Source organism: Kogia breviceps, chromosome 6 (genome assembly GCF_026419965.1).
Source record: "Kogia breviceps isolate mKogBre1 chromosome 6, mKogBre1 haplotype 1, whole genome shotgun sequence".
In the NCBI taxonomy this organism is placed as follows: domain Eukaryota; kingdom Metazoa; phylum Chordata; class Mammalia; order Artiodactyla; family Physeteridae; genus Kogia; species Kogia breviceps.
In genome coordinates this window covers 60,749,981-60,775,062 of record NC_081315.1, presented here as the reverse complement: position 1 = coordinate 60,775,062, position 25,082 = coordinate 60,749,981, and positions in this window count along the sequence as shown.

The window sequence follows — 25,082 nt, the reverse complement described above, 5'->3', positions numbered from 1 at the left end:
ATGAGCTTGGTTCTGGTCTCACAAGTTTACCTTTGTGAAATATATACATGCCAATTTTCAGTAGAGTTTCAGATGTATGGTTTTATATCTGAGGAGAGATATTGGTTGAAGCCATGGGAATGGATGAAAATAACTCAAAGAAAGTTTGGAGAGTATAAACAGAAGAGGGCCAAAGACAGAACCTCTTCTAGAGAATCTTTTGTAGGGAATATCTACAGTAGGAAGATACTGATGGAAGTGGAGCCCCAAAATGATTCTAAAAACTAATAGTCAAACTGTGTGAGGAGAATGAAGAGTGATAGTATTTTGAAAAGGAAGGATTGGCTATGACTTATATCACTTTAGGTTATATGCTACTCTGGTAGATGAAGATTCAGGGAAAGGATGGTGATTTTTAATTATCTCATATTTTATTTATTTTTTCAATAAGATAGAGTTCAAGAAAACATGGCAAAGTGTCTACATCTGTTTAATTTGAATGGTAAGCAGTGAATGTCTCATTTTGTTATATGTACTTTTATATTTGAAACACTTGTATATTTGAAATACTTATATTAATAAAATTCAAAGGAACTAATTAGCTTTACCAAATCCTGCAGAAGGTCAAGAAGGGCAAGCACTAAAAAATGCCCATTGGATTTAGAAATAAAGTGGTTAATAGGATTTAGTAATACAGTAGTTAATAGGGTCCTTGGTAAAAATAATTTCAATGAACTAGTAGTGGTAGAAGCCAGATTCCAGTGGGATAAGAAGTTAATATAGAGAGGTTGGCTCAAAAGTTCAGAAATACATCTTTGTAGGATCAAAATTATAGAAGTTATTATACTTTTGTTACTGCTCCCTTTTAAAGCAAGGTAACAAATTTATTTATAGACTAAGAGGAAAAAGCAGAGAGGGAAGACTTGTAACACCAGACAGACCAAAACCCCTAAAGAGCAGAACAAGATCCAGAATGCAGACAGGAGCCTTGCCATAAAAGGACATGGATCTTTCTCTTTTTGTGTGTGTGGTGGGGAAAAGAAAAGTGAGAGGGTAAAAATAGTGGTTCCTGTCACAGTAGGAAAGTGAGGGAGCCACTGAGACAGAGACAGATGAGAATGGATTGCTTGATGAGAGTGATGAAAGTCTGGTAACTGTTTCAGGAATCAGAAACTGACTTGTCACCAAACTGTTCCTAGTGCCTGGGAGTAACTGCGTGAGTTACACAGGCTGGTTTCTCAGAAGCAGATGGTGAGATGGAGCTTGGGATGTGAATGTTTATTGAGGATCACTACCTATGAAGGACTGGAAATCATCGAATGAATTTTTTGCGGGCCACTGGGTGAATAAGCTGTGGGTCACTCGTATAGTTAAAATAAGTGTATCGATATAAATCAATTGCAAGAATTTAGCATTGAGTGAAAGAAAAAAGCAGCCAAATTTATCTACGATATGATAAAATTTGTCAATTTAAAAAACAAAACAATAATATATTTTATGTTGTGAATAAATACAGAGAGTAAAAGTATGAGAACATTCCTGGGATGTTAATACAATGTTGATACAAATTAACTCGGTTACCTCTGGTAGCTGATGAAATGTGAAGGAATGGGAGGCTCTTTGAGGCAAACAAGTTAAGCCTTATGCTTGACACATAGTAAACACTATACGTGCTAGCTAATATAATAATAAAACATCTTAACATATGTTTATTCTTACTGGTGTACATACAGGTTCTGTTATATTGCCTCTTTGTTTGTTGTATGTTTGAAAACTGTCATACTAAATGATGAAAAAACCCCAGCACCATCAGGGACCCTTTCCTAATTATACAAGGCCAGTAATACTAATTTCCAACATAACATGTGACTTTAATCTCAACTATCTGAGGGCCAAACCTCTTTGAATTGGTGAACGAGTGAAAAAGTCAAGTCAGACATATTCTTTGGCTGGACACACACATGCACATGCATATTCACACACACAAGCATCATCTTGGTGTAACATAAGCACCAATAACCTCATTTAAAGGCTAAGGCCAAGTGCATTTGTCTTTTCTCTTTACCTGATGAATTCTTCAAGGGCAGGACAGTGTCCCTTTATGCTCAACCAGCCCTCCCGGGTGTATTATGAGTACTCACTAAATAATAACTAATTCAGTCCCTTAATAAATAAGCATGCATTTACTCAGTAAATAATAATTAATGACAGAATGACTGAAAAGAATGGCAAAACTTGAATAAAATGTTATAAATGAACTAAAACTGTTTAAATCTAACTAAATGTAACTTTTGTGGAAGATGTACTTAGAACTTGAGTCCTATGAGTTTGATATAGATATTTATGTCTCAGATTTTAGGACACTCTTATTCTTTTAGTTCATAGTACCATCAATGTCTCAGCTGTATTCATATCATTTATATAAACCCATATTATGCATGTGTGCATATATATATGTATATATACATATCCCTACATATATACACATGTATTTATATATTTGTACATGCACAAACACATTTTTTTCCATCTCAGTCTATATACCACTGACCCTTGGCAAATCTGTCAAGCATTGTATTTAATCTTTGTGGGTGTGTATACAGGAATAAGCCACTCCATCCTGTAACCCTGCTGACCGTGTGGTGGCCTCCTTGTGCCCCAGATCTTCTATGCCCTATATCCTCAACTATCATAGGTGTTAGCTAATATTATTACTGTCAGATTACTATTTAGTTAATCTCATAAACTAATTTGTCATGAGGCATTAGTAGCCCAATGTATTACTTTCTTTCCTTAATAAGGAGTGTTGATACTTTCCTCTGAAAAAGAGATTGCATGAATTCCAGAAATACATCTCTTGTAATTACAATTAAACAGGGATTCTTTTGATGCTACTCAAATTATGGCATATTTATGGCACATACTCTTGCTACTGAGTTCAGATGGCAAGTGAAATATAAATTCACCCTGTCATCTGTTTTCAGACATCTAGCATTTTCATCGAACAGATAAAACAATTGGAAATATTGATTTTGCATTATTTTACTTGACTTTTAGGTTGTACAGACAAGGTCTTATTAAAAGTTAAAACAAATTTCAAGAGACCATTTGGTAAACAGATCAGCACTTTAAAAATTATATGATATGTTGTAAATCAAGCTAAGTTGATATGACCACAATCATCTACCAGATTTCCAGTTTGTTTTTCACTTGGATATTTTATCTAAGACTCATTCATTTACTCCTTTCCCCTCAATAACTGCAGTTGAAATGAATACTGTTCATCTCATTCATGATCCACTATGTGCCTCTCAGAAAAACAAATAAATGTCTGTCCTTTCTGAGTTCATTCCATAAAGTAACTACCAAGAGTGAATACCACATTTGAAGAAACATGTAATTCAGACAAGCCTTTTACTGATGAGAACAATTTTGCTAAAGCCTGAAACCTTCTTTAAAAGAGGATAAAGTAAGAAATAGATGTAATAAAAGGAATGAGTCCTTTAGATGACAATGGGGTGATAATACGAACTTGATGCTGTGCTTATGAGTTATTATGTTATTTTAGTCTAATGGCCCAAAAGGTCCTTTGAAAATCATCTAGGTGAATGGATGTATATCATGCGGAGAAATAGCGTACATGGTTGTTTCCATTTGACTTTAAAATAAACTTCAAAGTCAGAGAACTTTCTGTATTATGTTGGGCTGTCAAATTATGTACTTTTGAAAGGCATGGTTTTCATATGCATATTTCATATGCAAAATATCTTCCCAACATGTGCCTATTTTAAAAGAATTCTTTTACTTGAAATGTAAAAACACAAAAATAAATACCTTAATTTAACCAGGGTAATTGGTTGAGCCCTCTAAGGGAGTAACTCTGCCCCTTTAAAACTCACCTTTGTCTCTAATGCCTGAGCCAACACTGAAGATTAAAGACAGGATTCAAAGAGGGCTATTCTTCGTATTTTACCTGCTCATTAAATGCCAAGATAGTTTTTTACCCAATTATACATCTGCCAATGAAAATAGTGAGCAAAGACAACCTCAAGGCCATGTTTTCATTTCGATCATTGTTCCCTAGTGAATTACAAGGTTGTGAGCTCTCCTAAGACAATTTATATTGATCCAGGCTTCATAAATCTGATATAGTAGACTGAGTTGCTGAGTTGTATGTTGTGATCATGTCTTTATACCAACAACATTAATCACTTGCTCAAGAGGAAGTAGCAGTTCAAGAGTGTTCTGTCTCATGGTCTCATCGGAAAGGACATCTTAACAGAAGCCTTTAATGTTGCCCTTTCTCCCCAGGGGTTTCAGTACTCACTCCTGTCTATAGGTTTCCAAGCTCTAATCTATCTTGTCCTGCTTCTTGGGCAATGTCAAAATGAGCAAAATATTTACAAAGGCTTATATACCCATGAGAAAAATATTTATTTTGTAAGCTACAATTTCTAAAGATGGAGATACAAGTAAAAGGACACTAGATGCACTTGCCTATGGAAAAATTTAATCCTCCATATCCACAGTCAGTCAAAGTTGGAAATGCATCTGAGAGAACATGATTTTTATTTAATTTTCTCCTTCAGGAAATATTAAACTTAACCAGAAACCAGCCAACGCATCTGTCTCTGAAATGTTCCAGGGCAGAGATACAAACAATGGTTCCAATAGATTATGCATCTGGCCACCGATATTTTAAGTGGAGAAAAAGAGGGCTGTGACTAATACACAGGAAATTATGTTATTTGACATGATATTATAATAGAGAACAAAAAAACCAAAAAAATTAGGTGAGTATGAATGAGATGAAATAAATGAGACTGTTTTAGGTATCACATACTGTAATCATGCCATTTCTTCCCATTGATTTAGTGGGTAAACAGAAGGAAGCATCACTATATGTTTTTTACTAAAGAATCACTAAAACTAAATGCATTACATGCTTTTTTACAATCTGATTTTTCATTTGCCCTCTTGTAACTGTTATTAGGTAACTCTTATGGGAGACTGAATTTCTTTTATTTGTAATGTAATTTATAATCACATAGTCAATTATTTTAAAAAGTAAGATACATTTTGTTGAACACTATTCTCCCTGACACTACCGGCTAGTCCATAGAACATTTCTTTCTTTCCTTTACAGTAGTCTCTTAAAAAAGGAAAAATAAAAAATTGCTATGAAGTACAAAGTATGTAAGGGACACTTAGTTTTAATTCTTAAGGCAGATATGATGGCATTTTATTGGGGAGAAACAGAAGAGTTCTCAACATTTTTTAATTTCTTACCAGTGTGGAACACGTGTCATACTTTAAGAAAATGTTGCTCCTGTCCTTCGTTCCATCATTTGTGATAATTTTGGAAAACCATTTAAATAAGAGTTTAATTGTATACAATTTATCAGACTAATTTCTTTCATATTGCTGGCAGTTTTAATTACTGTTGATAATATTGATTTGCCAATTATACTGAGTCTGGAAATAGGAAGGTCAATTGAATTGACTTTTTAAAAAATAGAAAATGGTAAAAATTTTCCCCAGCTTTTTGTACAAAAGACTAAAGTTTTAATCTCCTTTCTGCCACTAACTGGCAGCTTTTAAAGCCATGGATTCTCTCAGCTTTATCTGTATGATAAAGACCATTTTTAATGCTACAATCTAATATAGAACCAGATTGCTGAAAGATTTGTTCACTGCTTATTAAGTTCTTTTTAAACCATCTGTACCTGGACTGCATTTAAATTAAAATGAGTCTCTAGGTGATAAAGATATTTAGAAGAATGTTGGATAATACAATTCAAAGCACTAAAAGCAATACCAGCACTAAATTGTTTTGTACAAATACAATGCAATATGATAGTAAAATCATTGTAGCAATAATATTTTTTATGCTGTAAAATAAGTTTACAAACAGTCTAATAACTACCAGGAGATTCTGACCTAAAGAAGAAGGTAGATTGAGATTTATGATGAGATATGAATCCTCCCATTAGTAGAATCCATCAGCTTTGTCAGGTCCTGAGCAGGTCCTTGAACTCTGCTGGAAGGGTGGAGAATCTTCCACTTTGCAGCTTGTTTCTGTTGTTTTTCTGCTGCAGCCTGAAGAATGCTAACTTCCAGGGCACAGGGCAAGCCTCATCTGTTTAGCCTCATTATTAAGGGAAGGGCGTTTCAGCTTTAGTCTCTCTGGGAAGGGTGGGGATGTAAATGGTTTATGCTCTTACTTGTTAATTTTAAGTACATGCAGAAAGCCAGTCGTTAAATACTAGCTTTAAGACCAAAATCAAAATGAGACAAATGAAAATTAACAAGTTCCAAACCTCAGACTAAAAGATTTACAGTTTTCCTAGAGAGATGCAGGAAAATACAGATTAACTGCACAGACCCGGATAAATATTTGAATCAGCACTTTCTTCTTGATACCCGTTTACATTCCTTTTAAAGGCCCTTTTACATCTTCCAGTTTCCCTGACACCTTTCTGCTTCACCTACCACCTCTGAAAATACTCACACTTGCTGTATTTCTCCTGCTAATAGCTCAATTTATTGAGCCCCAATACTAGTATATTACCTCTATTATATCATTAAATCTATATAATAACCTATGATGTATGTACTATTATTAGTCCTTATTTACAGATGAAAAGACAAAGACACAGAGAAGGTAAGTACCTTGCCCCAAATTACACAGCCTCTAAGAGTCAAGATTTTAACTTAGACAACCTGATAGAGATGGGATGCTTAACCATCCAGCTAAGCTATTGTCATCTCTTCCTTGCTCTTTGCTCTCTCTTCCTCAAATATAACTTTGTGCCTTTTTTACATACAATATCTAATTTAATCTTTGCAAATGATTTGGAAAGGTAGGACTTAAAATCTTCACAGATAAAAAAAACCAAAAAAACCCCCAAAACATTAAAGTTCAAAAGGTTGATTAACTTGCCCAAGTTTGCAGGGCTAGAAAGTGTTGCTGACACCTGAATTTGAACCCGTATCTAGCTACCTCCAGACTTTCTACCTTAGAGACAATATTTTAACAACAGAATTTCTTCCCAGGCCTATTTGTGTTTAGATAAATTGCTAATCCACAAACTGTGACAATTCAGGCATCTGAGGAAGTTATTTGGGAAGACGGTGTAGGATGAAGGCTCCTTAAGTGACACTTCATAGAGGTCACTTGTTCCCCTTGTCCTGGTGCTGAGCTGCGGCATGGAGCGTAAGCAATGGAGACCTGTGGGCCACTTCTGTCTTCTCGCACGTGCACTGCTAGTAGTCAGTGTCTGCTTGGCATACAGGGATTGCTATCTAAACTTGTCATTTGACATTTGTTTGACTGGTCACTTGATAACATTACCACTCCATCCGTTTGGAATCTTCTAAGTTTCGCTCTTCCTTCCATCTAACCTGGACAGTTCAAATAAGGTGGCTCGTGATCAGGCTTCAGCAAGTGCTGTAATGGATCTTTGGAATCCATTTCCATATATGATTTACCTAATTAGGTTTTACTTAAGCTAATTTTAAAATAGTTTGCATTCTTTGGGCAAATATATATGAAAGGAACCCAGAAGTGAGTTGGAGGGCAAGAGAGAACCAGGCAGTATGAATGTAATCGAAACAGTGTGGCATCCACACAAATTGTATATGTACTTTTCAGAATCTTGAAACCTCAATAGTGTTCTAGTCAATTGATATGTTAAATTTCCCTAGGTCTTATTTTCCTTATCTTTAAAGGCAAGACATTGAACCTGTAGAGTTTTAAGATCTTTTCCTAAAAACATTTATCTTCTCTATACTATAATAAGCTGTACCCATATATTTTTACTTTTAAAAATATATATGTGGGCTTCCCTGGTGGCGCGGTGGTTGGGGGTCCGCCTGCCGATGCAGGGGACGCGGGTTCGTGCCTCGGTCCGGGAGGATCCCGCGTGCCGCGGAGCGGCTGGGCCCGTGAGCCATGGCCGCTGGGCCTGCGCGTCCGGAGCCTGTGCTCCGCAACGGGAGAGGCCACAGCAGTGAGAGGCCCGCATACCACAAAAAAAAAAAAAAAAAAAAAAAAAAAAAAAAAAATATATATATATATATATATATATATATATATATATGTTATCATTTCATGTATTCATCACTATTTCATGTATTCATTTTTTTTTCATCTCCCCAAAGTTATTGAGAGCCTACTAAGGGCCAGGCACTGTGTTGACTGGGGTGCAGTAAAGATAGATAAGACATAGCCCCTGCCCTCAAAGAGATCTCTGCAAAGAATAGGATAAAACTATGCAGACGGCTAATGAAATTCTCATGACTGACAAACTTGCCAGAGATGACAGATGACAACTGCTTTTCTTTTCATCACAAAAACATACAAAAGGTCCATTTACTTCATAAGCCAGCAGGCACAAGCCATTCTAGCCACAGTCCTACCTTCTGTGCAACTTCCTCAGAACCAGAAGATTTTTTTCTTTTTTCTTTTTCGCTTTTTTTTGGTACATAAATGAATAATACAAGAGACAACTAATAGCCAGTTTATACTCCCTGCTGTCCTTCCAAAGCTTCATAGCCCAAAATAAAGGTGCTGCGGAGGTGGAGAACCCAATTTCCATTCTAAGTTTCACACAGTGGGTTTCAGTCAATTAAAATTTCTGTTCCTAAGATACAGTTGCTTATGGAGGCAAGCAGCACCTACATTTTTTGGAAACAATGATATTGGTCTGGAGGAACTATCTTCCCCCAGTACTTGCTGAGACCCCAATCAAGGGAGTCTAGTCAGTTGCTGTGAGGATGTCGTAAAGACGATTTCACTTCTTTTCCCAGGCGTCAACTTCTTATTACCTGGGGTTTTTACTTCTCTCAGCGACACGATGAACATCTTGGGAGTGGGGGAACAATGTGTTTGTCGTTCTTTTTATCCTCACTAATGCCTTGGAACTAGGCCATCTGGCTGCCTTTTGGGTAAATCCATTTTATAACAAGATTTGTGTGTGTGTGTGATTCAGTAATTAAGCCCCTTTGGATAGAGTTCAAGATGGACCTGCCTTATGCTGAATTTTGCTTTATAGCAAACTGTTAGCCACAGGTGCCAGTGATTTATAAATCAGGATGAGAAATCTCTTATAGGTTTCAGAAAATTAGTCATCTCTCCAAGCTTCCTTTGACCTAGGTTCACTCTTCTTTAGAGGTGAGTGAAGTAAGAACATGCTTAGAGTTACCCCTGGTCTAGCATTAGCTAAGATTATTATCTGCCAACTTTATCCTAAATCTAACCAACTAGGGCTAAAATGTTGAGATTAAGACAGGAGAGTCTTGATATGTTGTTACTCATTGCTAATGTATTAACATCATAATAGACTTAACTATTCACTCATTCATTTAAAAAAACATTGCTAGACACTAGGCTGAAGATTCAGAAATAACTAGAGAAACTCATGAGTTCAGCTTCATTATAACACGATTCATTAGACACCCAATGGCCCTTTCTTGTCATCGTTACATAGGGGCTTCAAACATCAAAATGTGACATGACATGATATCATCTTTGGAATATTTTCTGAGAATAATTTATTTTGAGCAAATTACCTTGCCATGTCTTAAATTCAAAAAGTGTAAATATTACAAAAATGTGGTTAAAAGTCAAGTAATCAGTCATGGTTTTTACTGATATCTTGGGAAAATTTCAACTTCTTTGGCTAGTTGTGTTCCCAGTAGTCAGTCTGAGAATTTTCTTCTGGTCACTGGATTCATATGAAAATCCCTTTGCAAAACATGATTAGCTTGATTGGACTCTACTTCTTTGGTTTTCTTTTTGCTATCTCCTTTGTACCCACTTTCTGGTTGGTGAGATGAGCCATCTCTCAACAGGTCTGCGTGTTTTCTTAGCTACGATGTGGTTATAATGTCATTCATATCAGCAACACTGAGAGCTTCTTTGACAAGGAAAGCAACCCTTTGTAACAGTTGATTGGGTAACAATTCACTTTTATATCAAGCTAAATTGTTGGAATCTTTTAAAAAGATAATAAACTTGGAACCTCTTCTCAGGCATAAGAAGAGCTTGCCTTGGGAGAAGTAGGCTATTTGAGTTCTAGCATTTTCCCCGCTGGGACATAGATTTGCTTTCCCTTTTAAGACCCTATGAATGGTTATTGTGGTCTAGCCTCCTTGAGTAGAGACAGAATGATCCTGGAAATTCACCAGATGGTAACAAACTTCGAGAAAACAAGGTGACTTTGACCTCCTTGTACTTCTGTGCTGGCTGACATAAATCATACCCTCATGAATGGATAGCTGATGTTTGTAATTAAAGAAGAATGTGCTATATGGCTTATGTGTTGACTCTGCAAGGACTATTAGGGTTACTTAATGAGTTTGGGGTCCTAGATCCATTACTAGAATTACATTTGGGCTCACATTTGGGAAAGGTTTTCATCTTGCTCTCACTGAGGTTCTTAAAAGCTGCTTATACAATTGTAATTCACTTTGAAACTTCCTGAAAAGAAACTTCATCGAGAGATTTTTTAAGGCATATTTAGTTCTAGTTGGGTCTCAACTAAAATTATCTAAATTATCTAAGTAGATGCCAAGACACACTGCCATCTAGATATGTTCACAAAAAGGCAAATTACTGCAGGTGCAAAACCCTCTCAAGAGCTCACTGAATTAGATAAAATTAACACAGTTCATTGCAATATTGTGAAATGTATTTTTGTCACACTTTCTTGTGAGTACTATAGCATGATCATTTCAAAGAATTATCAAACTGATCTTGTAACCACAGTATTTTTGTGTGGTAGTGGTTTTTGACTTGTGGGGCTTATTCTTCTTGACCACAGTTGAATGCTGTGTGGATAATAACTGGATGACTATTGGAAGGGATTAAAAAGTATACTGATGAATTTTACAGCTTGTTAGTTGGAAGCCCTCCTTATTAGTGCAGGGATAAACTCCAAAGATTCTCCTGATGAGAGTAAATTCCTACAGACCTGTGCTTCCTCTGGCCAGTGTAAGGCAGCATTTGCAGACTACAGCACTTAGTGTTAAAGACCTGGGCTTCCAGGTCTATCCACCTCATTACAAATAACTCAGTTTCATTTCTTTTTATGGCTGAGTAATATTCCATTGTATATATGGAATCTGTCATACAGAGTGAAGTAAGTCAGAAGGACAAAAACAAATACCGTATGCTAACACATATATATGGAATCTAAAAAAAAAAAAAAATGTCATGAAGAGATTAGTGGTAGGAGGGAATAAAACACAGACCTACTAGAGCATGGACTTGAGGATATGGGGAGGGGGAAGGGTAAGCTGTGACGATGTGAGAGAGTGGCAGGGACATATACACACTACCAAATGTAAATTAGATAGCTAGTGGGAAGCTACAGCATAGCACAGGGAGTTCACCTCTGTACTTAGTGACCACCTAGAGGGGTGGGATAGGGAGGGTGACAAAAGAGGGAAGAGTTATGGGAACATATGTATATGTATAACTGATTCACTTTGTTGTAAAAGAGAAACTAACACACTATTGTAAAACAGTTATACTCAAATAAAGATGTTAAAAAAAAAAAAAATAAAGACCTGGGCTTAACTCAGTGACTCTGAGCTAACGAAGCCTCAAATGAACAGGGGTAGGAGGCACAGTGAATATTTGGAACTGAAAACAGAATATGTACATCAAGAGGACTGCCTGTGCTGGTCAAATTAGTGACCAAGGCAATGGAGTGTGTCACTGCATAAACAAATTACCTGTTTTTTTTTTTTTTTTCGGAGTCAAACCTGTGATTAAGAACCAGCAGGAGGTGGGTCAAGAAAGATCGTGCTGTGATTTATGTCATAGAGTGTTCTGCCTATGTTTTCCTCTAAGAGTTTTATAGTGTCTGGCCTTACATTTAGGTCTTTAATCCATTTTGAGTTTATTTTTGTGTATGGTGTTAGGGAGTGTTCTAGTTTCATACTTTCACATGTACTTGTCCAGTTTTCCCAGCACCACTTATTGAAGAGGTTGTCTTTTCTCCATTGTATATTCCTGCCTCCTTTATCAAAAATAAGGTGACCATATGTGTGTGGGTTTATCTCTGGGTTTTCTATCCTACTCCATTGATCTATATTTCTGTTTTTGTGCCAGTACCATACTGTCTTGATTACTGTAGCTTTGTAGTATAATCTGAAGTTTGACTACACCCCCTTCTAGAGAAATGGAAATAAAAGCAAAAATAAACAAATGGTACCTAATGAAACTTAAAAGCTTTTGCACAGCAAAGGAAAACATAAATAAGACGAAAAGACAACCCTCAGAATGGGAGAAAATATTTGCAAATGAAGCAACTGACAAAAGATTAACCTCCAAAATTTACAAGCAGCTCATGCAGCTCAATATCAAAAAAACCAAACAACCCAATCCAAAAATAGGCAGAAGACCTATATAGACATCTCTCCAAAGAAGATATACAGATTGCCAACAAACACATGAAAGGATGCTCAACATCACTAATCATTAGAGAAATGCAAATCAAAACTACAATGAGGTATCACCTCACACCAGTCAGAATGGCCATCATCAAAAAATCTACCAACAATAAATGCTGGAGAGGATGTGGAGAAAAGGGAACTCTCTTGCCCTGTTGGTGGGAATGTAAATTGATACAGCCAGCATGGAAGTTCCTTAAAAAACTAAAAATAGAACTACCATATGACCCAGCAATCCCACTACTGGGCATATACCCTGAGAAAACCATAATTCAAAAAGAGTCATGTACCACGATGTTCATTGCAGCTCTATTTACAATAGCCAGGACATGGAAGCAACCTAAGTGTCCATCGACAGATAAGTGGATAAAGAAGATGCGGCACGCACATACAATGGAGTATTAGCCATAAAAAGAAGCAAAATTGAGTTACTGGTAGTGAGGTGGATGGACCTAGAGTCTGTCATACAGAGTGAAGTAAGTCAGAAAGAGAAAAACAAATATCGTATGCTAACACATATATATGGAATCTAAAAAAAAAAAAAAAAAAAAAGTTCTGAAGAACCTAGGGACAGGATAGGAATAAAGACACAGACATAGAGAATGGACTTGAGGAGGGGAAAGGGTAAGCTGGGATGAAGTGAGAGAGTGGCATGGACATATATACGCTACCAAATGTAAAATAGATATCTAGTTATCAAATGTGCTATCAATTTTCTATCAAATCTCTTTCTTTGATGCTTGTTCAGACCATTCTTAGTAACTGACCATTTCATACTTTCCAATTGGGGTGACACAGCTAAATCAGGAAGCTTTACTTTTTCCCATTTGAATCATAGATCCCTACTAAATTTCTCTTTTACTGTTTTACTTTTAAACAAAATTTAATATAGTTTATTTCACAAACAGGCTAAGAAAAAGAGAAATTATTCATCATTCTTTGAGTGTAAAAGAAGAGTAATAATCTGATACTGAATGTCTTTACAATAATGTCTAGCTTTAAAGTATTTCAGAAACACAGCTGTTAGAAGAGAGAGAAACATATGTCTCAGCAAGCAGGTGGCTGTACAAGAAAAGAATCTCTATAATGACTTGTCTGCATTTCTGGAAGCTTGAAATACTGTACAAGCACAGCCTTAATATAACCATAACAGACAGCAGAGTGTGACTTAATGATCACATAATATATAACAAAGAAAAAAAATTAATCTATAGGTGTTACATGGTGAAGCATGAAATGGAAACCCTGAACCATGGGGCAGAACTCGGCCAAGTAATTTTAGCACTTCTGCAGGATTTAAAGATCTCTGAATTGAACTAAAATTGTTTTAAGAAAATAAATATTATGTCTTTATAAATAATGTTTTATTCATATGTACTCTGTCTATTATGGTAGAAATTATTTCTAATTGGCTGATACTCATTCATTCAGTCATTTACTTAACAAACCTTAACTGAGTGCCTATTCTGTGCCAGGCCTCATGTGAGGCACAATAGAGGCAAAGACATCTCACAGTTCATGTCTAGCAGTAGAGATGAATAGCAACTGTACAATTACACTACAGGATGATGAGTTCTGTGATGAAGGAAGCAAAGGATGCTGTGTAAGGAGGGCCACCTAACCCTGCCTAGAAGACTCTCTCAGAGGGAGGTGATATTGAGCCAAGTGAGACTAATGTAGAAGAAGAATGGTTAGGAGGGTCCTTCTAGGGAGAGGAAGAAGCAGGTACAAAAGCATGAGAGACTTGGGTCAAGTCAGTCATTTGGAGTTGAATACACTGGTATACAGGGTGCAAGGATTGGGCAGGTAAACTTAGATAAGTGCCATTGTAGGATTTAGAAAGCTCAAACTGGTGGCAATGTGACATGTAGGTTAAAGTGATTACAAGTGAAGGTGGAAAGACAAAAGGCTATTATAGTAAACAGAGTGAGAACTAATAAGGTTCTAAACCAAGGTAATGGCAGTTGATATATGCAGATGTCAAGATCTAAGGAATCATTTAAAAAGTAGAATCACCTGAAAATCATGAGGAATTTGATATGAGATAAAGGAATAAAAAAAGTTGTTGGGTCAAAGATGAGTTCAGGTCTCTGATCTGAACCATGGGTATGGGTCTGGCCATTAACCTAGATAGGGTAGTCTGGGAAAAGAAGCTGATATGGAGGGAAACTGATGGGTTCAGTTTGAGTTGGGTTCTGTTTACAGTGTCTTTTTAGGCATCCAAGTGGAAATTCCCATAGGTGGTTGTTTATGAAAGCCTAGAGTTCAGGAGGGAGATCTGGGCTTAAAGATGTATATTGAGAGTTATTGTATAATAAGAATGGTTGATGTCATTTATTATGAATATATTATCCAGGAGGATTGGCCAAGGGATAAACCTAGAGAAATACTGCTTCTCAAGGAGCAGATAGAGAAAGAGAAGATTATAAAAGAGACTGAAAAGGAATAGCTGGTGGAGTCCAAGTGTAATCATGTGAGAGTTGTCTCCTGGAGTCAAAGGACTTCAAAGAAAAACCCTGTGTTCCAGAGGCGATTACTGCAGCACAATCAAGCGAGTTAGGGTTACAAAGTGGAAAGAGTGATGGTATAAATTATGGTTCAATATAGAATATAATTGAGAATTAAAGGGATTGTGATGGTTGATTATATGTGTCAACTTGACTGGTGCCCAGTGTTTTGGTTAAACATCCTGGATATGTCCATGAGGGTATTTCTAGATGAAATTAGCACTTGACTCAGTAAACTGAGTAAAGGAGATTGCTCTCACCAGTAGGAGTAGACATCATCGAGTCAGCTGAAGGCCTGAATATAACAAAAATACAGAGGAAGGGAGAATTTTCTCTTTCTCTGCCTGACTACTTGAGCTGCAACGTTGGTTTCTCTGGCTCTCAGACTGGGACTTATACACCATTGGCATTCCTGGGTCTCAGGCCTTCAGACTTGGATTGAAATTTTCACTGTCAGTTCTCCTGGTTCTCAGGTCTTTGGACTTGGACTGAAACTACACCACCAGCTTCCCTGGGTTTTTAACTTACAGACATAGTTCTTCTCAGCCTCTATAATCATAAGAGCAAAATCCTTATAATAAGTCTCTTTCTATATCTCTATTTATATCATCTATCTCTCTACCTCTCTCTCTCTCTCTCTATCATCTATCTAAATAATCTGTTGGTTCTGTTCCTCTGGGAAAACCTGACTAATACAGAGATTGTTATTAACAATTATGACAGGACAACAAGTGTAAAATAGATGTTTTGCAGGACAACCAGGATGCATGGTCATCCTACATTTGGAAGAATTATTTCAATGATGTGGTAAAAGTGGAGCCTGTGGATGGCAAGAGTTAAGGAGTGAGGTGAATGATAAGAATTAAAGTACTTGTGTACAGACTTTTATTTTTTGCAATAGCTTGTATTTAAAGGGGAGAGACTAGATGGGAGTTAGTAGGGGATACAGGGTTAAAGGAGAGTGTTTTACATGGCAGAGGCTTGAGCAATCTTGTATGCAGGAGAGAAAAAGTCAATGGAGAAAGAGAAGTCAGAGAGGGCTTACAATAAAAGAGAATAAATGACTGAACAACTTCTGTATGGAAGCTGGAGGGGATTGCAGGATTAGCTTCAGAAAAGAGGATAGAATATTTTGTCTAGAGAAACAGGAGAAAAAAACAGAGAACAAATGTAGCATATGGGTAGGTGGGTGAGTGTGAAATTGGACAAGTTTTCAACTGATTGTGTTTTCTCTGTAAAATTGGAGAGGAGGTCTTGTGCTGAGAGTGAAGGATGACATTATGGGATAGGGATCTTATGAAAAGCAGGTAAGCTTGGAATGGTTATTCTGGGTAGGGAGAGACAAGCTAATTAGAAACATACTACAGACTTCTCAGGCAATATTAAGGGCCAACTGGACACCATTAACTTACAGTGACACAGATCTACACAGTTTTATGTTTTATTCCCACATCCCCATCCATTTTAGGTAGTGGGGATTGTGGCCTTGACCAGATCGAGGTTATGGCAGGCAGATGCAGCAGAAGGGAGCAAAGAATCGAGACACAAAGGAGTAACTCAAATGCTGGATTATGGCCCACATGGGAAATGGGGACAGGAGGAGGCTGATAGATGGGCAAAAATGGAACAGTCGATAAATTTCAAGTCTAGTTAAGGATTAGAAATGAAGATGTTAATAGTACAAATAAGAAAGGTAGAAGAATAGGAAACTGTGCTTCGAGAGTGGACATAGACTTTAAGATTTCAGAGGTGCGTCAGCTCTGGTGGGGTTCTGGTGGCTATGGTGAGTGTCTGCAGCAAAGAGGAGATGCTGTCTGATCAGTGTTTCCACATGGATGTGGGAATCCCTAATTATTATGATAAAACTTAGAGCAAAGAGGAGAACTTTAAACCAAATACAAAATTAGATAACTGAAGTGGACAAAAATATGGAGAAGATGGGAGTGATATAGCCAGACATATTTTTACAAGTATTTAGAGAAGCAAAGGTTTGGTGTCACCAGATGGAGTTGAAGCTACAAATGCTGCCTTTCAGCCTAACTCCCAAGAAGGCTCCAAGAGGTATGATATGATCAGAGTCACATTTTCACAAAGACATTGAAATCAAGGGACCATTCTGTGATGAGGAGAGTGGAAGGGTTGACAAGAGTAAGAGGACTGGTTAAGAGAAAAGAAAAGAAGACCAGCTTGGACATAAGCATATGGGAAAAAAAAGTGTAACTGAGAGGTCTGTCTGCATTTTGGGAGGTGGGCAGAGATGTTGAGGAGTTTGTCTAACTTTCTAACTTTCTCTTCTTCATTCCCAGTGAACTTAATAGCACCTGATATATATGTGCAGAATGTGAGACCTAAGCTCCAAGAAAGCAGGAACTTGTAGTATTCTGTTTGCTGCTGTATCTAAAACACTCCACAGCACACAGTCAGTGTGCCACAAATATTTGTGGGAGAAAGGAATAAATGATTCCTGGGAGGTGGGCAATATTAAGGAATAGTTAAGACCCTGAGCTCTCAAATCAGAGAGCCCTGAGTTAGGATCCCAGCTGGGCCATCTTGGGTAAGTTGTTTAATTTCTTTAGGTTTCAACTTCCTCATCTATAAATTATAAGTTATCTTAGTAACTATGCTTAGTAACTAAGCACCTGGCACCTAGTTAGCACTCAATAAATGGCAACTATTGCCACCACTATTGCTTTTAACTGCTTTAGTTGGTGAGAAGAAATATAGTATGACAATAGTTTGAAGCTAGAGCTCTGATTAAAAATTAGGTTTCTAAGCAGAATATTGGTAAGAAATCCTAGAAGAGGTATGCCAGGTTCAAGATTAGTTAAACTGTTAGAAGAGAGAATGCCTTCCTTGTACTTTAATAACCACTGCAAAATTTCTACCAAGTTACTCTGAGCAAGTGCTTTTGGGGATACCAACTTCCTGGGTAAAACTTGGATCCTCTGGACAGAAAGACAAGCATGCTTTTTAATTCATGAATAGTGCAGTTATTTCTCCTGTTTCAAATCTACACTTACCTTTGAAGGAGGGTGTGAATGTGGTTTCTAGTTAGTCTGTGCCTTTCCTGGATTTTCTTTGATTTTGTAAACTCTTGAGTTCCAGTGATAATCACTGTCTAAAGTATTCACTTTTCCCAGGAGCCCTGAGTCATGAATAAGAAATCTTCAAACAAAATTATTTTAAGTCATTTAATTCATAGGAATATTATACTGTATCAAATGGGCATGTGGAGAATTTGGCTGTGATCTCTATTAGCAAACCCATTTATCTTATGCAAGTCTGACATTTTATTCTTTTCCTGGGTTTCCCTTGAGATCTTGTACCTTAGTTGTATCTTGGCTTTCTTGACTCTATACTTTGGCTCTAATTCCTTCTCTGTCAGCCCTGGAAACATCTTTGCTGGGGATAAGTAGCTCCTTCCTTCTCCAAAGCTCACTCTAATACCCTTATAATGCACATGACTCATGGGGAAGCTATGAAAATCACTTCCAATCCTTTTACACTGATTCTGGTGCAGCCTACCATTTCCTCACTCTGTGATCCTTTTGCTTTCTTGCTTTAAAAATCCACAGACTGCAAAATAGCCCTTACCCATCTAAGCAACTTTCCATGCAAGTCATCAAAATTCACCCTGATTTTCCCAAATAGCAGAGGTAATTTGATTCTTTTCAATGTTGAAACCCCTTTGGTGTCACTAGATCTGTCATTTCCCCTCCAATCCATCAGTGAACTTTGGAGCCTTCTCAAGATTTTGATCCAATGCTAAGGATGGAGTCCAACCTTCCTGTGACACTTCCTTGATCTATGGTTGTGGTGTTTTTCAAATAATGTAAGTATTGGGCATGAATATTTTAAAATGAAACGAGATTTTTTCTTCAACAGAGCCAAAGCCATTAATCACTCATGTCTGCTCTTCTGTCTAGTTTGTGCTGCTGGATACAAAGTCCTTCTAAAAGCCCTGACAGTGCAGGGGTCTTGAAATGATGAGGTGACTCTGTTGCTATGGTGATTCTGTAGCTGGCTAAGTGGTCACTGGTTGGTTTACCCAGCAGGAGTTTTTGGAAAAATAACTTTGATGAGAGTAAAATAAAACTCCTATTTTTGTCTCCCTTGGAAGCTGTAGTAAAGATGCATCAATAAATATATTTTCCTTAATTAACCCTGAAGAGAAAATGGGAGAGAAGTATAGAAGGTCTTTGGTAAAAGAAGTTGCTGGAACTCAACTGAAGCAAGTGCTGATATTGTTTTTAAGGTCAAAGACTAAAATACTGGAGTTTAACTTGACTTGTTTCTCCTGTGATATGCGCTGAGAACAGAGGTTCAGGAAAGTTGAACCCCCTTTTTTTTTTTTTTTTTTTTTTGTGGTACGCAGGACTCTCACTGTTGTGGCCTCTCCCGTTGCGGAGCACAGGCTCCGGACGTGCAGGCTTAGCGGCCGTGGCTCACGGGCCCAGCCGCTCCACGGCATGTGGTATCTTCCCGGACCGGGGCACGAACCCGTGTCCCCTGCATCGGCAGGCAGACTCTCAACCACTACGCCACCAGGGAAGGCCTGAACCCCTTTTATACAGAGATTGAATTATGTGGTCATGAATTTCTGTAGGACTAATTAGCTTTAATCCAATGGGAAATAACTTGATAGAGTAAGCATATAATGCCCAGAACAGCCAGAGGACCTGATAATTTTTTCATGCTATGTTGTGGCTCTAAACAGCACTACAATATTATCCAGAATGAGACAAACATTTTACTTATTTTCTTTCTGCCGCTCAATTTGTTACTTAGCATCCTGACAGTTGTAAGTGCAAAATAATCTGTGAGGGAATTAGAATCTAAATCAGGCTTATATAACTGTGTTTTTAATTGCTAAACTTATTTGGAGATAGATGCAATCTAGCCTGAAGGAGTCTTAAAAACTGTGTTTTACTGATTAAAAGATGAACTCATACACACACCTGCAGAAACACATATGTTCCTAAATTGATGATTAGATAAGTATTTGTATGTAGTTATTAGGTTGTTGTGTATGAGCAAATAAATGGAGAAATTTACTGCACTGAAGTAGCCTCGATGGAAGCATAATATCTTATGTATATTACCTCTTCAAAACTGTCTGATGAATGAAGGAAAAGAGGAATGAAAAAACATGCCCTCTTAGGGTATTGGGGCACCGTTTTACCTGAAAACCACATGTGAATTTGTATTTACTATGTATTCATATCAATCTTAGAATTATAAGTGTAACATCTCGTAATAACGTTTAAAGAGGAGCAAAAATAGTGAAATCTTTGAGTAAGATGGATTTTCCAGAAAGATGTGTTCAGTCTTTATCCTACACTTTTATGTACCACTGGGCACCCAGTAATGTTGCCCAATTCAATGTTTGTTGCTTTAATTCAATTGTTGTAGAAACACTAGGGTACCTTTTTGAAAATGCCATTGCCTGGGCCTCACTGAAGTCTAGTTAAATCTGAATCTCTGGGAAAGATTTTTCTACTCTCCCCAGACGAATCTAGTGTGTACCCAGGGGCAAGAGCCACCTCTCTACCTAAAGACTTAGCCAGTTTGAGAAACATGGATGAAGTTATATTAGACACCATCTACGTGTCTCTATGTCACACCTCTCTTTGAAATTGTTTCCTTCATCCCTGGAACCTTAGGACAGCTGTAACTACAGTGGTGAACTGATTGTAGGGAAGTGGAAACCTGGTCCTCATGGAAACCCAGGTCTTGTGTGTAGCCCCCTTTAGATCCTGACAATCAGTATCCAAGCTACTGATTCAACAGCAAATAAACAGAGCTACTACTTCTTAACACTTGGGTCATTGATTTTTCTTTTTTGAAGTAACTTCCTATATCTTAAGAAAATTTTAATTTGACAAAATCCAAATTGTTCATTCCTGGAAATCTTTAATAATTATAATTTTATCAGTTTTAAAACCCCACAAAACTCTCCTACAATATTTTCAGTATTTGCTGAAGGATAACATCCCCCTTGCCTTAATCATGTGCCAGATTACTCGTAAACCTGGACCATATGCCGCTGCAATTTGCTGATGGGCCCAAGCTGCTTTGGTAGATAAAAAAATCCAAGGGGATTAGAATGGCTCAATCCTCACAGTGAATAGAGCAACGACAGTAGGCCAGCTCCATGCTCTCCTGTCTTTCCTTCTCTGTCCATTACCTATAGTCTCTGCCCTTAGGTCATTGGTAACTCAAAACCCAAAGGTCACATCAGTGCCTGCAAAAATGTATTTCACCCTAATAAGGTCTTTCTTTAGACACTTAGACAGAAACCAAGCTTCAGATAAACACGGAACATGCAAGGGTTGGAATAGAGATCGTTATGTGCGAAAGTAGGAAAGATTTCCCCAATTTTGGCTTTAGGATGATCCTGGGGGGAAAAACACTCTAATTGATGCTCTAATTGATGAGGGACATAAATTGCATCTTTCTCCTTTACTTGGCTCCTGTGTTCTGTCTAGCACGGTTAATGATGTTATTCTCTACCATCAACATTTGGATGACTACAAGTTTTTCTATTTGTAATAAAATTGACCTCTATGACTCTTGACTTGAAATCGGAATCAGGTAGTTGATTAAATTATTAAAATTTAAAATGACCTTTGGAAAAATTTAATTTTCTGAAAGACACTTTCCCACACTCCCATTTTTCCTTTCTATTGCAAGTGAAATTTGCCCCAAATAAGGAGGTCATTGTGATTTATCTCTTGTATTTTGAGATCTGTTTTCTTGATAGCAGTCACTTGTTTTAAATATCTGACATGGTGTCTCTAAAGATAAAGCAATAAAATATATTGATTTGAAGTATACTAGTTATTCATATGGCTGAGTGCTTTATACAAATATAAAACAGTAGGAAAATGCTAGATATTCAGATTTCTGTGTTACTATTAAATAATTTGCATACTGAACAGTTATGTGTGGATTTTAGAGGGTAGGATACTTAAAAGTTTAGCATTGGAAGCACTGTAGAACTCATCCAAACCAACGCAGGAATGATCTACATTTTGTTCTACTCAATTCAAGAGTCTTCTCTAAATATCCCTGAAAAATCTTATTTGAACACTCCTAATGATGAAGAATGCAAGAGAATCATTCTTTTTATTGAATTTGAATCTCACACCTTATAGCTATTATTTATAGTTCTGCCTTTGAGAGCTCAGAAGAATAACTTTAATTTTGTTTTTCTCCATGACCACCCTTCAAATACTTGTCTGAGAGACACAATTCTATCCTCAGGAATGTGACAGTTATGACAGCAAACTTTGTAAAAGCATTTGCCTTTCACTAGCAATCCCACTTCCTGTATACAGGGAATGATGTTCCAACAGCATTATCCAATATTACAGTCAGCCAATACCAATACATGTGTTCAAAATGAATCACACACATATTGACTGAGTGTCTTTTCTTGGCAGTCAGAAAGGGATCATGCTCTCCTGGAAATCCTCCTTACTTTCTTTTTTTGTGTAACATTAAAGTACAGCTTATTTAGAAGATCGTGAGTCATACTAAAAAAGCAACTCAGATCCCTTTCATATTTCCTGCGGTGGGGAGTTCTTTCTTAACCACATGTAAATTAATTAATAAATTAATTCATGAACTTCTTACATTGTCTCTTAATCAAGTTTCTTTTTGTTGACAGTGACACAAACATAACTCCAACTCCCATTAGAAGCAAAGGATTATTAATAAACATTATTGTTATTATCGCACAAGCAAGATTCAGGTAAAAGATTGCAGGTTTCTGGCAATGTAACCAAGACTTCCTTTCTCTTGATCTCTTGACATGTGAGGGAAAATGCAGTGTTTTTCTTTACTCTCACGTGACCATCACACTAAAAACTTTTCTGACACCAGATGTGTAGGTTTATTTCCTCAATGATCAATCCTCCAACACCAGCTGGGTGTCTTACAATTCAGCTCAGTTCTGACACTACTTACCTGGAATTAGCGTCAGATCACACAAGTTAAGGGTTCAGTGCCATAAGACTGTCCCCACTTCAGGTGCCAATCACAAGCCCCAGGTTGTCACCTGTACCTCTAACTAGACAGCTATCAAACAGCCTTTCCACAACCATCTCCTTGGGTTTGATAATTTGCTACAAAACTCACAGAACTCAAGAAGTCATTTACTTACAGTTACAGGCTTACTATATAATAAAGGATATGATCAAAAGGATAAAGATGAACAGCCAGATGAAGAGGTACAGAAGGTGAGGGCCAGAAGGGCCCCAAGGACAGAAACTTCTATCACCATGGAGCTGGGATGCACTGCCTTCCTGGAATGCGGATGTGTTCACCAATCATACTTTAGAAAATTCTACAGCGGCTTTACCATGTAGACATGATTAATTATTGATTCATTTTCCAGCCCCCTCCTTCTCTGGAGAATGAGGGGATGGGGCTGAAAGTTCCAAACTTCTAATTATAGCTTGGTCTTTCTGGTGACCATCCTGTATCCAGAAGCCCACCAAGAGTCACCTCATTAAAACAAGAGATGCTCTTATGACTCAGGAAATTACAGGGGTTTTAGGAGTTCTGTGAGAGGAGCCAAGGTCAAAGACCATATATTATCAGGAACAAGAGTCAGAGACCAAAATAGGTATCTTCACACAGAGGGAGAGCGTGAAGATGGCACCTGCTTTCCAAAGTCTCTGGAGAGGATTAGAGTGAGCTTTTAGATGTGTGTTTAATCAGAAGCCTGCCCCTTGGGCTGCAGCTGTGAAGATAAGCTAATAGACCTCTTTCACAGGAAGACTGGGTGTTTTAGTCAGCTTCTTCTGCACTTGGCTCGGGGGTGTAGCTGTGGTCAGTCCTCACAAGCCATTTAAGAACTGGTTCTCAGTTCACTATAGCCTTGTGGGTCTTGTGGACACAAGCCCCGTTGACTTTCAAAGATAGATGTTTTGGGTGTCATCTCTCAGGTGCCCAGTCTTAAAAGTTTAGCTGCCACATTTGAGGTTGAAACCATTCGCTCCTCAGGAGAAGTTTGGGGTTGTAAGTTACCACCTGATTGTGTGGGTTGCTGTGCTGGGGGTGAGGTTTATGATGAGATTGTGTCTCAGTCTCTCCTACCCATTTTGATGTGGGTTTTTTCTTGTTCATCCAATGTGTGGGAGTTGCTTAGCTAGTTTTGGGATTTCTCTCATAGGTGGCTGTAGAGTTGGTATGTCCATGGGAGGAGATGAGTTCAGGATTCTTATACATTGCCCTATTGAACCTGATCCTCTCTGGTTGTCGCATATTTATGGGCAGGTTGGTCCCTGGATCCCCATCATGTCCAACTTGGGCTGTAATCCAGTTTGTATGGGCTGGAGGGAATTCAGGTTTCTCACTCTTCCAGGTTATCACTTGATCTGTTATGGTCCCATTTTCTCCAGCTATAGCACAGGCTGTAATATAGAGAGGGAAGCAACGTGTCTTGAGGAGAACTATAGATTCCCTATTGTTTTCCACTTGTTTTTGTAGGACTCATTCTGTCCTACTCTAGATAGGTGTTCTCCATGTGACAGGTGACATGTTTACACAGCCTTGAATTCATAACATCCCAATTCAGTGGGCCTTATAGGAATGAAAAAGTTCTTGTAAGCTTCTGCATCAAAAATTCTAGGGTTGCTGGGGTTACATATATACACCTGAACTGGTGACCATGACCACTGGATTGACATCATGATTGGTCAGGCAAGAGTCACATGCCCCACTTTATACCCAGGTTCCAGTACCTGTGTTCTTACCTTGTCTCTCCATCTCCTTTCTATATTGATATGGAAGGCAAGGTGGTGTGGGTTAATGGGAAAACCATGACCTTAGACCTTGAAATTCCTATTGATTTTTGGTATTTTGAGAGCTGGAAAAATATTTTTTTTTATTACTTTGATTTTACTTTACTGAACTCCATCCATGAAATAGCCTAAAAAAGTGAATACATTTCTGAAAATAGTTTTTTTGTTGTTCTAAGATTAATTATATCATTAAACCCACACAAAAAAATCTCTCATGAAGAAAAGATATAAGGTGGATTTCTTTACAGTGATTAGAAAACAAAACAACAGAATTTATAATGAGGGCTCTGAGTTATGAGAAATGTCTTTAAGCTATTAACTT